The sequence below is a fragment of the Oncorhynchus clarkii genome, chromosome 20, assembly GCF_045791955.1.
Source record: "Oncorhynchus clarkii lewisi isolate Uvic-CL-2024 chromosome 20, UVic_Ocla_1.0, whole genome shotgun sequence".
Lineage (NCBI taxonomy): Eukaryota > Metazoa > Chordata > Actinopteri > Salmoniformes > Salmonidae > Oncorhynchus > Oncorhynchus clarkii.
In genome coordinates, this window is record NC_092166.1 from 48040388 (window position 1) to 48049833 (window position 9446).

At 41.3% G+C, this 9446-nt stretch overlaps 1 non-coding gene across 1 annotated transcript; it reads right to left on the reverse strand.

Moving 5' to 3' along the window:
- Nucleotides 1–9330: 9330 nt before the first annotated feature.
- LOC139377744 (U5 spliceosomal RNA) lies at nucleotides 9331–9446 on the reverse strand. The gene has a single exon (XR_011628219.1). It is a non-coding gene; the product is annotated as a U5 spliceosomal RNA (small nuclear RNA).

Genomic DNA, 9446 nt, shown 5'->3' on the forward strand with positions numbered 1-9446 from the left:
GGTTGTTTTCATCACATCTCTTAAGTCTTATGAATGTTGACTATTATTTTGTAGGTTCTACATTTCAGACTGACATTGGAGGAGGGATAATGGTTTCAGAGGTAGCGCTCCGCTACATTGATCATTCACACCACTGTAAGCTTACCAATGGCCTTCTGACGCTGTTGTTCTCAAACGAGGAGCTGGCAGAGAGCAGCCTCAGTGGAAAGAGGTGTAAATGCTCACAAGAATGATAATGTCAAGAAGGGCCTGGACATCAGACGCCTTGAGCCCATTGTTGGTAAGACTTAATTAGTCTATCAAAAGTCTCTTATATTTGGCAAGACTTAATTTTGACAATGGGTTGAATGATTAGTGCTGATTATTGTCTGTCTTTTGTGCTTCTGTTTTTTTCTGTTTGTACCAGGATGTCATGGAGAAATGTGGTGTCGGAAAAAAAGATGTATTCACAATTATCGGCGCTAAACTCAATTATGAAGACAAGCTGTCAAAAGGACTTATTTCAAGGAGGAGGAGGAAGTAGATATCATTGAACTACTGCCCATCATATATATACAGTGCCTTGCGAAAGTATTCGGCCCCCTTGAACTTTGCGACCTTTTGCCACATTTCAGGCTTCAAACATAAAGATATAAAACTGTATTTTTTTGTGAAGAATCAACAACAAGTGGGACACAATCATGAAGTGGAACGACATTTATTGGATATTTCAAACTTTTTTAACAAATCAAAAATTTAAAAATTGGGCGTGCAAAATTATTCAGCCCCTTTACTTTCAGTGCAGCAAACTCTCTCCAGAAGTTCAGTGAGGATCTCTGAATGATCCAATGTTGACCTAAATGACTAATGATGATAAATACAATCCACCTGTGTGTAATCAAGTCTCCGTATAAATGCACCTGCACTGTGATAGTCTCAGAGGTCCGTTAAAAGCGCAGAGAGCATCATGAAGAACAAGGAACACACCAGGCAGGTCCGAGATACTGTTGTGAAGAAGTTTAAAGCCGGATTTGGATACAAAAAGATTTCCCAAGCTTTAAACATCCCAAGGAGCACTGTGCAAGCGATAATATTGAAATGGAAGGAGTATCAGACCACTGCAAATCTACCAAGACCTGGCCGTCCCTCTAAACTTTCAGCTCATACAAGGAGAAGACTGATCAGAGATGCAGCCAAGAGGCCCATGATCACTCTGGATGAACTGCAGAGATCTACAGCTGAGGTGGGAGACTCTGTCCATAGGACAACAATCAGTCGTATATTGCACAAATCTGGCCTTTATGGAAGAGTGGCAAGAAAGCCATTTCTTAAAGATATCCATAAAAAGTTGCCACCAGCCACCTGGGAGACACACCAAACATGTGGAAGAAGGTGCTCTGGTCAGATTAAACCAAAATTGAACTTTTTGGCAACAATGCAAAACGTTATGTTTGGCGTAAAAGCAACACAGCTCATCACCCTGAACACACCATCCCCACTGTCAAACATGGTGGTGGCAGCATCATGGTTTGGGCCTGCTTTTCTTCAGCAGGGACAGGGAAGATGGTTAAAATTGATGGGAAGATGGATGGAGCCAAATACAGGACCATTCTGGAAGAAAACCTGATGGAGTCTGCAAAAGATCTGAGACTGGGACGGAGATTTGTCTTCCAACAAGACAATGATCCAAAACATAAAGCAAAATCTACAATGGAATGGTTCAAAAATAAACATATCCAGGTGTTAGAATGGCCAAGTCAAAGTCCAGACCTGAATCCAATCGAGAATCTGTGGAAAGAACTGAAAACTGCTGTTCACAAATGCTCTCCATCCAACCTCACTGAGCTCGAGCTGTTTTGCAAGGAGGAATGGGAAAAAATTTCAGTCTCTCGATGTGCAAAACTGATAGAGACATACCCCAAGCGACTTACAGCTGTAATCGCAGCAAAAGGTGGCGCTACAAAGTATTAACTTAAGGGGGCTGAATAATTTTGCACGCCCAATTTTTCAGTTTTTGATTTGTTAAAAAAGTTTGAAATATCCAATAAATGTCGTTCCACTTCATGATTGTGTCCCACTTGTTGTTGATTCTTCACAAAAAAATACAGTTTTATATCTTTATGTTTGAAGCCTGAAATGTGGCAAAAGGTCGCAAAGTTCAAGGGGGCCGAATACTTTCGCAAGGCACTGTATGTATGTATGTACAGTGGGGCAAAAAAGTATTTAGTCAGCCACCACTTGTGCAAGTTCTCCCACTTAATAAGATGAGAGAGGCCTGTAATTTTCATCATAGGTACACTTCAACTATGACAGACAAAATTAGAAAAAAAATCCAGAAAATCACATTGTAGGATTTTTTATGAATTTATTTGCAAATTATGGTGGAAAATAAGTATTTGGTCAATAACAAAAATGTATCTCAATAATTTGTTATATACCCTTTGTTGGCAATGACAGAGGTCAAACGTTTTCTGTAAGTCTTCACAAGGTTTTCACACACTGTTGCTGGTATTTTGGCCCATTCCTCCATGCAGATCTCCTCTAGAGCAGTGATGTTTTGGGGCTGTTGCTGGACAACACGGACTTTCGGGGCCTCAACTTACTGTTGAGAGTTCAAATAGTAGAATACACAAGGTGTAAGTTTGAAATTTGGTTGTGCATCAGAAGATTTTCTTTTGTTTTGTCAGTCACTCAATTAGCCGTGTCAGCTAACAAATTTTAGATTAGATAAATCACTAGATTAATTTACCTAACTTGTACCGGCTACTCAGGGCACATGCCCAGGGGCCCTAACCTCCAGGGGGCCCCCATTGATTTTGTTAAGGGTCAGACACTGAGAAATCTGACTGTCAACTGTTCACTTTTGTTGTTAACATAGAACAGGTTTGCCCCCCAATTTGCTTCGTTTAAACACTCCAGGCCACAAGGTGGCAGTCGGTGGTGGAAAAAGTACCCAATTGTCATACTTGAGTAAAAGTAAATATACCTTATTGGAAAATGACTGAAGTGAAAGCTACCCAGTAAAATTGTACTTGAGTAAAAGTCTAAAAGTATTTGGTTTAAAATATACTTCAGTATCAAAAGTACATGTAATTACTAAAATATATTTAAGTATCAAAAGTAAAAGTATAAATAATTTTAAATTCATTATATTCATTATATTAAATTCATTATATTAAGCAAACATTTTCATTTTTTTTTATTTTTACGGATAGCCAGAGGCACACTCCAACATTCCGACATAATTTACAAACGAAGCATGTGTGTTTAGCGAGTCCACCAGATCAGAGGCAGTAGGGATGACCAGTGATCTTCTCTTGATAAGAGGGTGAATTGGACAATTTTCCTGTCCTGCTAAGCATTCAAAATGTAATGAGTACTTTTGGGTGATAAGGTAAATGTATGGAGTAAAAAATATAATATTTTCTTAAGGAAAGTAGTGAAGTAAAAGTAGTCAAAAATATAAAAAGTAAAGTACAGATACCCCCAAAAACGACTTAAGTAGTACTTTAAAGTATTTTTACTTAAGTACTTTACACCACTGGTGGCAGTAGCTTGTTTGTCTTGTGCCTGCTGTAGCTAATGTAAGCTAACTAGTAAGCTGTGCTAATGTTGTTTTAAGCTAGCTAGATTTTGTAGTGAACCTTTGTTGACACTAACCAGATGGCCCACAACTAAATAACTAGCATAGCTAGCAACATAATATTTAAATAACAATGGATTTGTTTTTGTATGAAACAGCTGCCTGTTAGCTGTCAAGAGTCTGTGGAGTAACTGGCTAGCTATGTTGTGCTAGCAAGCAAACTGGCACTGGCATTGTGGGAGAGTGAATTAAATGATTTCTTCATCATTTTGCTAGTTATGTAGCTTGGGAAAGCATTTAGTGTTGTGTGCATTGTGCTGGACTTACCACCCCATTAGTTTCATATGAAGTGTGTGTGACTGCCTGGCTCAGTTGGCAAGCTGAAGTTAACTATACTGAATGACTGTGCAAAGTTGCTGGATATTGGCAGGAGCTGGAACACGCTGTCATACACGTTGATCCAGAGCATCCCAAACATTCTCAATGGGTGACATGTCTGGTGAGCATGCAGGCCATGGAAGAACTGGGACATTTTCTGTTTCCAGGAATTGTGTAAAGATCCTTGCGACATGGGGCCGTGCATTATCATGCTGGAACATGAGGTGATGTTGGTGGATGAATGGCATGACAATGGGCCTCAGGATCTCATCACGGTATTTCTGTGCACTCAAATTGCCATCGATAAAATGCAATTGTGTTTTTTTGTCCATAGCTAATCCCTGCCCATATCATAACCCCACTGCCACCATAGGGCACTCTGTTCACAACGTTGACATCCTCAAACCGCTCACCCACACAAAGCCATACACATGGTCTGCGGTTGTTAGGCCGGCTGGACGTACTGCCAAATTCTATAAAATGACATTGGAGGCGGCTTATGGTAGCGATATTAACATGCAATAGCTCTGGTGGACATTCCTGCAAATAGCGTGTTAATTGCACGCTCCGTCAAAACATAGACATCTGTGGCATTGTGTTGTGTGACAACACAGAACATTTTAAAGTGGCATTTTATTGTCCCCAGCACAAGGTGCACCGGTGTAATAAGCATGCTATTTAATCAGCGTCTTGATATGCCACAGCTGTCAGGTGGATAGATTATTTTGGCAAAGGAGAAATGTTCACTAACAGGGATGTAAATAAATGTGTGCACAGAATTTGAGAGAAATAGGATTTTTATGCATGTGGAACATATCTGGGATCTTTTATTTCAGCTTATGAAACATGGTACGAACATGTTACATGTTGCGTTTTATATTTTTGTTCAGTGTAGTTAGCAAACTAATGAGAAAAATAGTTCTTAAAGCACAAAACTCGTCAGCTAGATGTGAAGACTTGCTCTAGAACATTTTTTTATGATGCAGATTTAATGTTTTAGATAGCTAGAACAAATCTGATGAAAATTGTAAAAATGTATGAAAATATGTTTTTTGGTCTTAATTTAAGGTTAGGTTTAGGCATATGGTTAGCAGTGTGGTTGGGTTTAAATCAGATTTTAAGAAGATAAATTGTAGAAATATGCGTGTTTTTGGACATAATTATGACCATGGAGCTGTGCTAACTTGTGACAGACGAAAAGTTCCCTCTTATCCTTTGTATTGTCACTTCTGTCGTACTCCCCCACATGGAGGTTCGTGCTCTCTGATTGGCTCAAAATCAAGTTCTCAGCCACTGACGAGCATTGCGATTCTACAAGTAGAAACGTCAGGTTTGTCGGTACCAGGTCTGTACACAGCAGAGATGTTTGTTCTAGAAAGAGAAGGAACGGCCTCCCAATGTGCTAAGTACCTATCAGCAGTCAGATTTCTTTATGTGTCTGTACCATTAGTCACTCTCACTCAGGTATAATTATTAACATGCAGGAAATTTGCTTTAAAACAACAAATTATCTCTGCCTCCTAGAAAAAATGTAGGACTGCAGAAAACGGCAAACATTTCTCTCTGTAGAATTGCAGAACATGTATTCAAAACGTACATTGCTTTCAAGAGGGGGGCCACTAAAAAACATCTAGTTTTTGTGCGACTTAATTCGTAGGAAAATACATTTTTGGGGGGCTAGAGCCAACAGGTGTTGGGCCGACAATCTCCCCCCTACCAGAGTCATATACTCTCCATAGAACAAACTTCACGGCAACCAAAATTAATAATTAATGGTATGTGTGTAATATTAAACATAGAGGAGGGAGTAAAATGTTGGCAAGCAATAAACATTTCAGAACAACTATGGCTGAATTATTATCCTTACACTTTCAAAAATACTAGGTGGATAAGACATGGGCGAGATGACGAATTTTGGCAAAGAGATTTATTTATAGACTAATACAAAAATCAGTAGCGGATTTAGGTACGGGCGACATGGGCAGCCGCCCAAGGCGGCATCTTGCCCCCGGGTGCGGGCGTGCGCTGAAGAGGGGGTTCTCCCAGGGCGCCATACAAGCCTGATCCGCCACATACACTTGAAACAAATAGCCAAACCGAAAATTGCAGACAAAAATGCTTTCTGCTACTAAGATCAGTGAAATGTAGGCTAAACTGACAACGGAGTGAAGAGCAGAAATCTCAACGAGCAAGTTAGTTGCTACAATGAAGAACGCGAAGGGGGGGGGGGGGGGGGGGGGCACAACACCGGCCCTGAATCTCAATTGGTTTTGCCTTGGGACTAGTGATGGGTCTTTCGCGAACGTGTCGGCCCTAAAAGCCGGCTCTTGTAGGTGAACGTTGGGAGTCGGCTTGCATATCAGAAGAGACAAATATTTTTATATATATATATTTTTTAATTAAGATATGAATAATCAAAAGATTTAAATGAATAGAATTAACTAATTAAAAGAACGAAAAAATAAATAAAATAATATACTGTAGGCCTAACTGCTCAGGCGCACACATTATTTCTGACTGTCTGCTCAGAATAACAGCCTCACCTGTTGTTCCTGTCAGTCAGATACGAGATACGAGGTGTCAACCAAAGATGCGTGAGGGAGGACCGAGCCAACTCACTCACAGTCACACACTTAGCAACTGAGGAGAGAGAGGAAGGACAGCTATGAAAACAACAACTGGAAAATGAGTCGGAAGCACAGTAGCATTTGGATGCATTTTAATAATGTTGACAATGCTAGATTACAGTGTATAATTTGCCAAAACAAAATATCATATAAAGCCGGTTCTACACACAACCTACACCGGCATATGCGAACTGTGCACCCAACTGTGAAGCTAGCTGTAGCGGAGCTTCGAGAAACTAGCGGGCCTGCTAGTGATAGTGGTGAAGCCAGCACCTCCACACGTGGAGATGTATCCACTCAGTCAAGTAGGTCTGCTAGTGATAGTGGTGGAGCCAGCACCTCCACACGTAGAGATTTATCCACTCAGTCAAGTAGGCCTGCTAGTGGTAGTGGTGGAGCCAGCACCTCCACACATGGAGATGTATCCACTCAGTCAAGTAGGCCTGCTAGTGATAGTGGTGGAGATGTATCCACTCAGTCAAGTAGGCCTGCTAGTGATAGTGGTGGAGCCAGCACCTCCACACGTGGAGATGTATCCACTCAGTCAAGTAGGCCTGCTAGTGATAGTGGTGGAGCCAGCACCTCCACACATGGAGATATATCCACTCAGTCAAGTAGGCCTGCTAGTGATAGTGGTGGAGCCAGCACCTCCACACGTGGAGATGTATCCACTCAGTCAAGTAGGCCTACTCCGTGACCCACAGCAACGCAGTCTTCTATGGACCAGTTTGTGCCAAAGTCTATGTCTGTAGCAAAACAAGGCCAAATGAATATTGCATCGGCTGAAATGATTGCCACTGATTTCCAGCCATGTTTGATCGTGGAGGACAGAGGTTTTAGAAATTAGAGCACAGGCTTCAGTGCGGGAAAGAGTCCAAAAAGCTACTGTAGTTTGCCTTACCACTGACTGTTGGACATCAAGGGTAACCACTTCTTACATGTCAGTTACATGTCACTTCATTGAAGATTTTTCGATGTCTAGCTGTCTTCTGGACTGCTTTGAGTTCAGCGACAGACACACCTCAGAGAACTTGGCAGAGGAACTGTTGAGAGTGGCCAGAGAATGGCAAGTAGATGGAAAAGTGGTCTGTTGTGTAAGCGACAATGCAGCTAACATAACCAAAGCCATGAACATTTTTAAATGGACCCATCATCCATGTCTTGCCCACACACTCAACCTGATTGTAAGAGATGCTCTGAAGGTGATGAAGCCCACTGTGGACAAAGTGAAATCAGCTGTGGAATACTTCCACAGGAGCGCAGTAAGTCCTGAAAAACTAAAGTCTACACAACGCCAGATGGGGATGCCTGAGCTGAGGCTTAAACAAGACTGCACTACAAGGTGGAATTCAACATTTTATATGTTGAAGCGGTTTCTTGAGTCAAACGATGCCGTCATCTCTACCCTGGCCATTGTCAATGCACCTGTTGATGCTCTGACTCAAGAGGAATGGGAGGTGGTGGAGGAGATGTGCAGAGTCCTGGAGCCCTTTGAGCAGATCACTGTGGAGATCAGTGGAGAGAGGTACAGTAAGCAGTTATTACTACATTATTTAATCCAGTATTATAATCCCGTGTAAGAGTCTGCAGTGAATCACAGCTAGCCGCCAGAGAGAAGCAAATGTGACAGAGTTGATGGAAACCCTATGTTCATCTATGAACAGAAAGTTCCACAGAATGGAATATAATCAGGTGCTATCAGAAACCGCTACACTTGACCCCAGGTTTAAGAAGTTAGCCTTCAGTGATGCCACTGTGATTGATGAGGCTCTTCAAAGAATAACAGCAGCAGGGAGGGACAGCCCCAACAGTCAGCTGGCTCAGGCACCAGGGCAACAGGAAGAAGAGGGATCTGATGGAGCAGAAGCACCAGCAGTAGTGTCAGAAACGTCTACTGTTTGACGAGAGAGCAACTGGGGATGCAGCACGAAGGAATCCCTCAGCAGATGCCATAATGGAGGTCTGATCCTATGAGAAGGAGCCCCTCCTCCAAAGATCTGCAGATCCTCTGAGCTGGTGGAAGAACAAGGCCTCTGTCTACCCACGGCTTTCTAAAGTCATGACAGGGAGACTCTGCATAGTGGCCACATCCGTTCCTTCTGAGAGGGTCTTCTTGAAAACGGGACAAATACTCATTGAGAGAAGAAACCGCATCAGCCCCTCGAAAGTGAGGGAGCTTGCATTTCTGAATGCAAATCTCTCATAAAAGCAAAATATGGTCAGCATTGCTGTGGGCTGCTTGTTATAACATGGCAATAAAGAAGAGAGACAAAAGAGGGACCAGTTTAATGTTTTAAGTGGGATGCTGCAGTATTGCAGATTGTTATTTATTTTTCTTTGACATGGTGCTACAATTATGTTGTTCAGATTGTATTCATTTTGAATTGTTATATTTATATGCACTTTGTTTACATACATTAAAAAAGTTATACTTTAAATGCACATGTGTAATAGCATCCTTCTTTCTTACATTTATTTCCATTTGTGGGATGCTGCAGATTTGCAAAATGTTATTTATTTTTCTTTGATATGGTGCAATATTCTATTTTGTTGTTCAGATTGTAACTGTTTGACTTGAAAAAATACTTAAACATATATTTTTTTAAAGACCCGTTTGAGAGCCACTCTTTTTGGATGAGCTGAGCCGAAAAAAAACGGTTCACTGAAAAGAGCAGGAATACCCATCACTACTTGGGACCCAGACATTTTGGAAATGACACCACGTGGAATACTATCATATGTCTTTCTTTCACAATGTAAGGAAGCCCCGAAGTAAAGCAGGGCATCAAAAAATTAGTTGATACTCATAACGTTCCTCTCCACGGAAATCTTTAGTAAAAGGCGAAAGATTTATGCGATCTGAAGAGAAACCAGAGTGT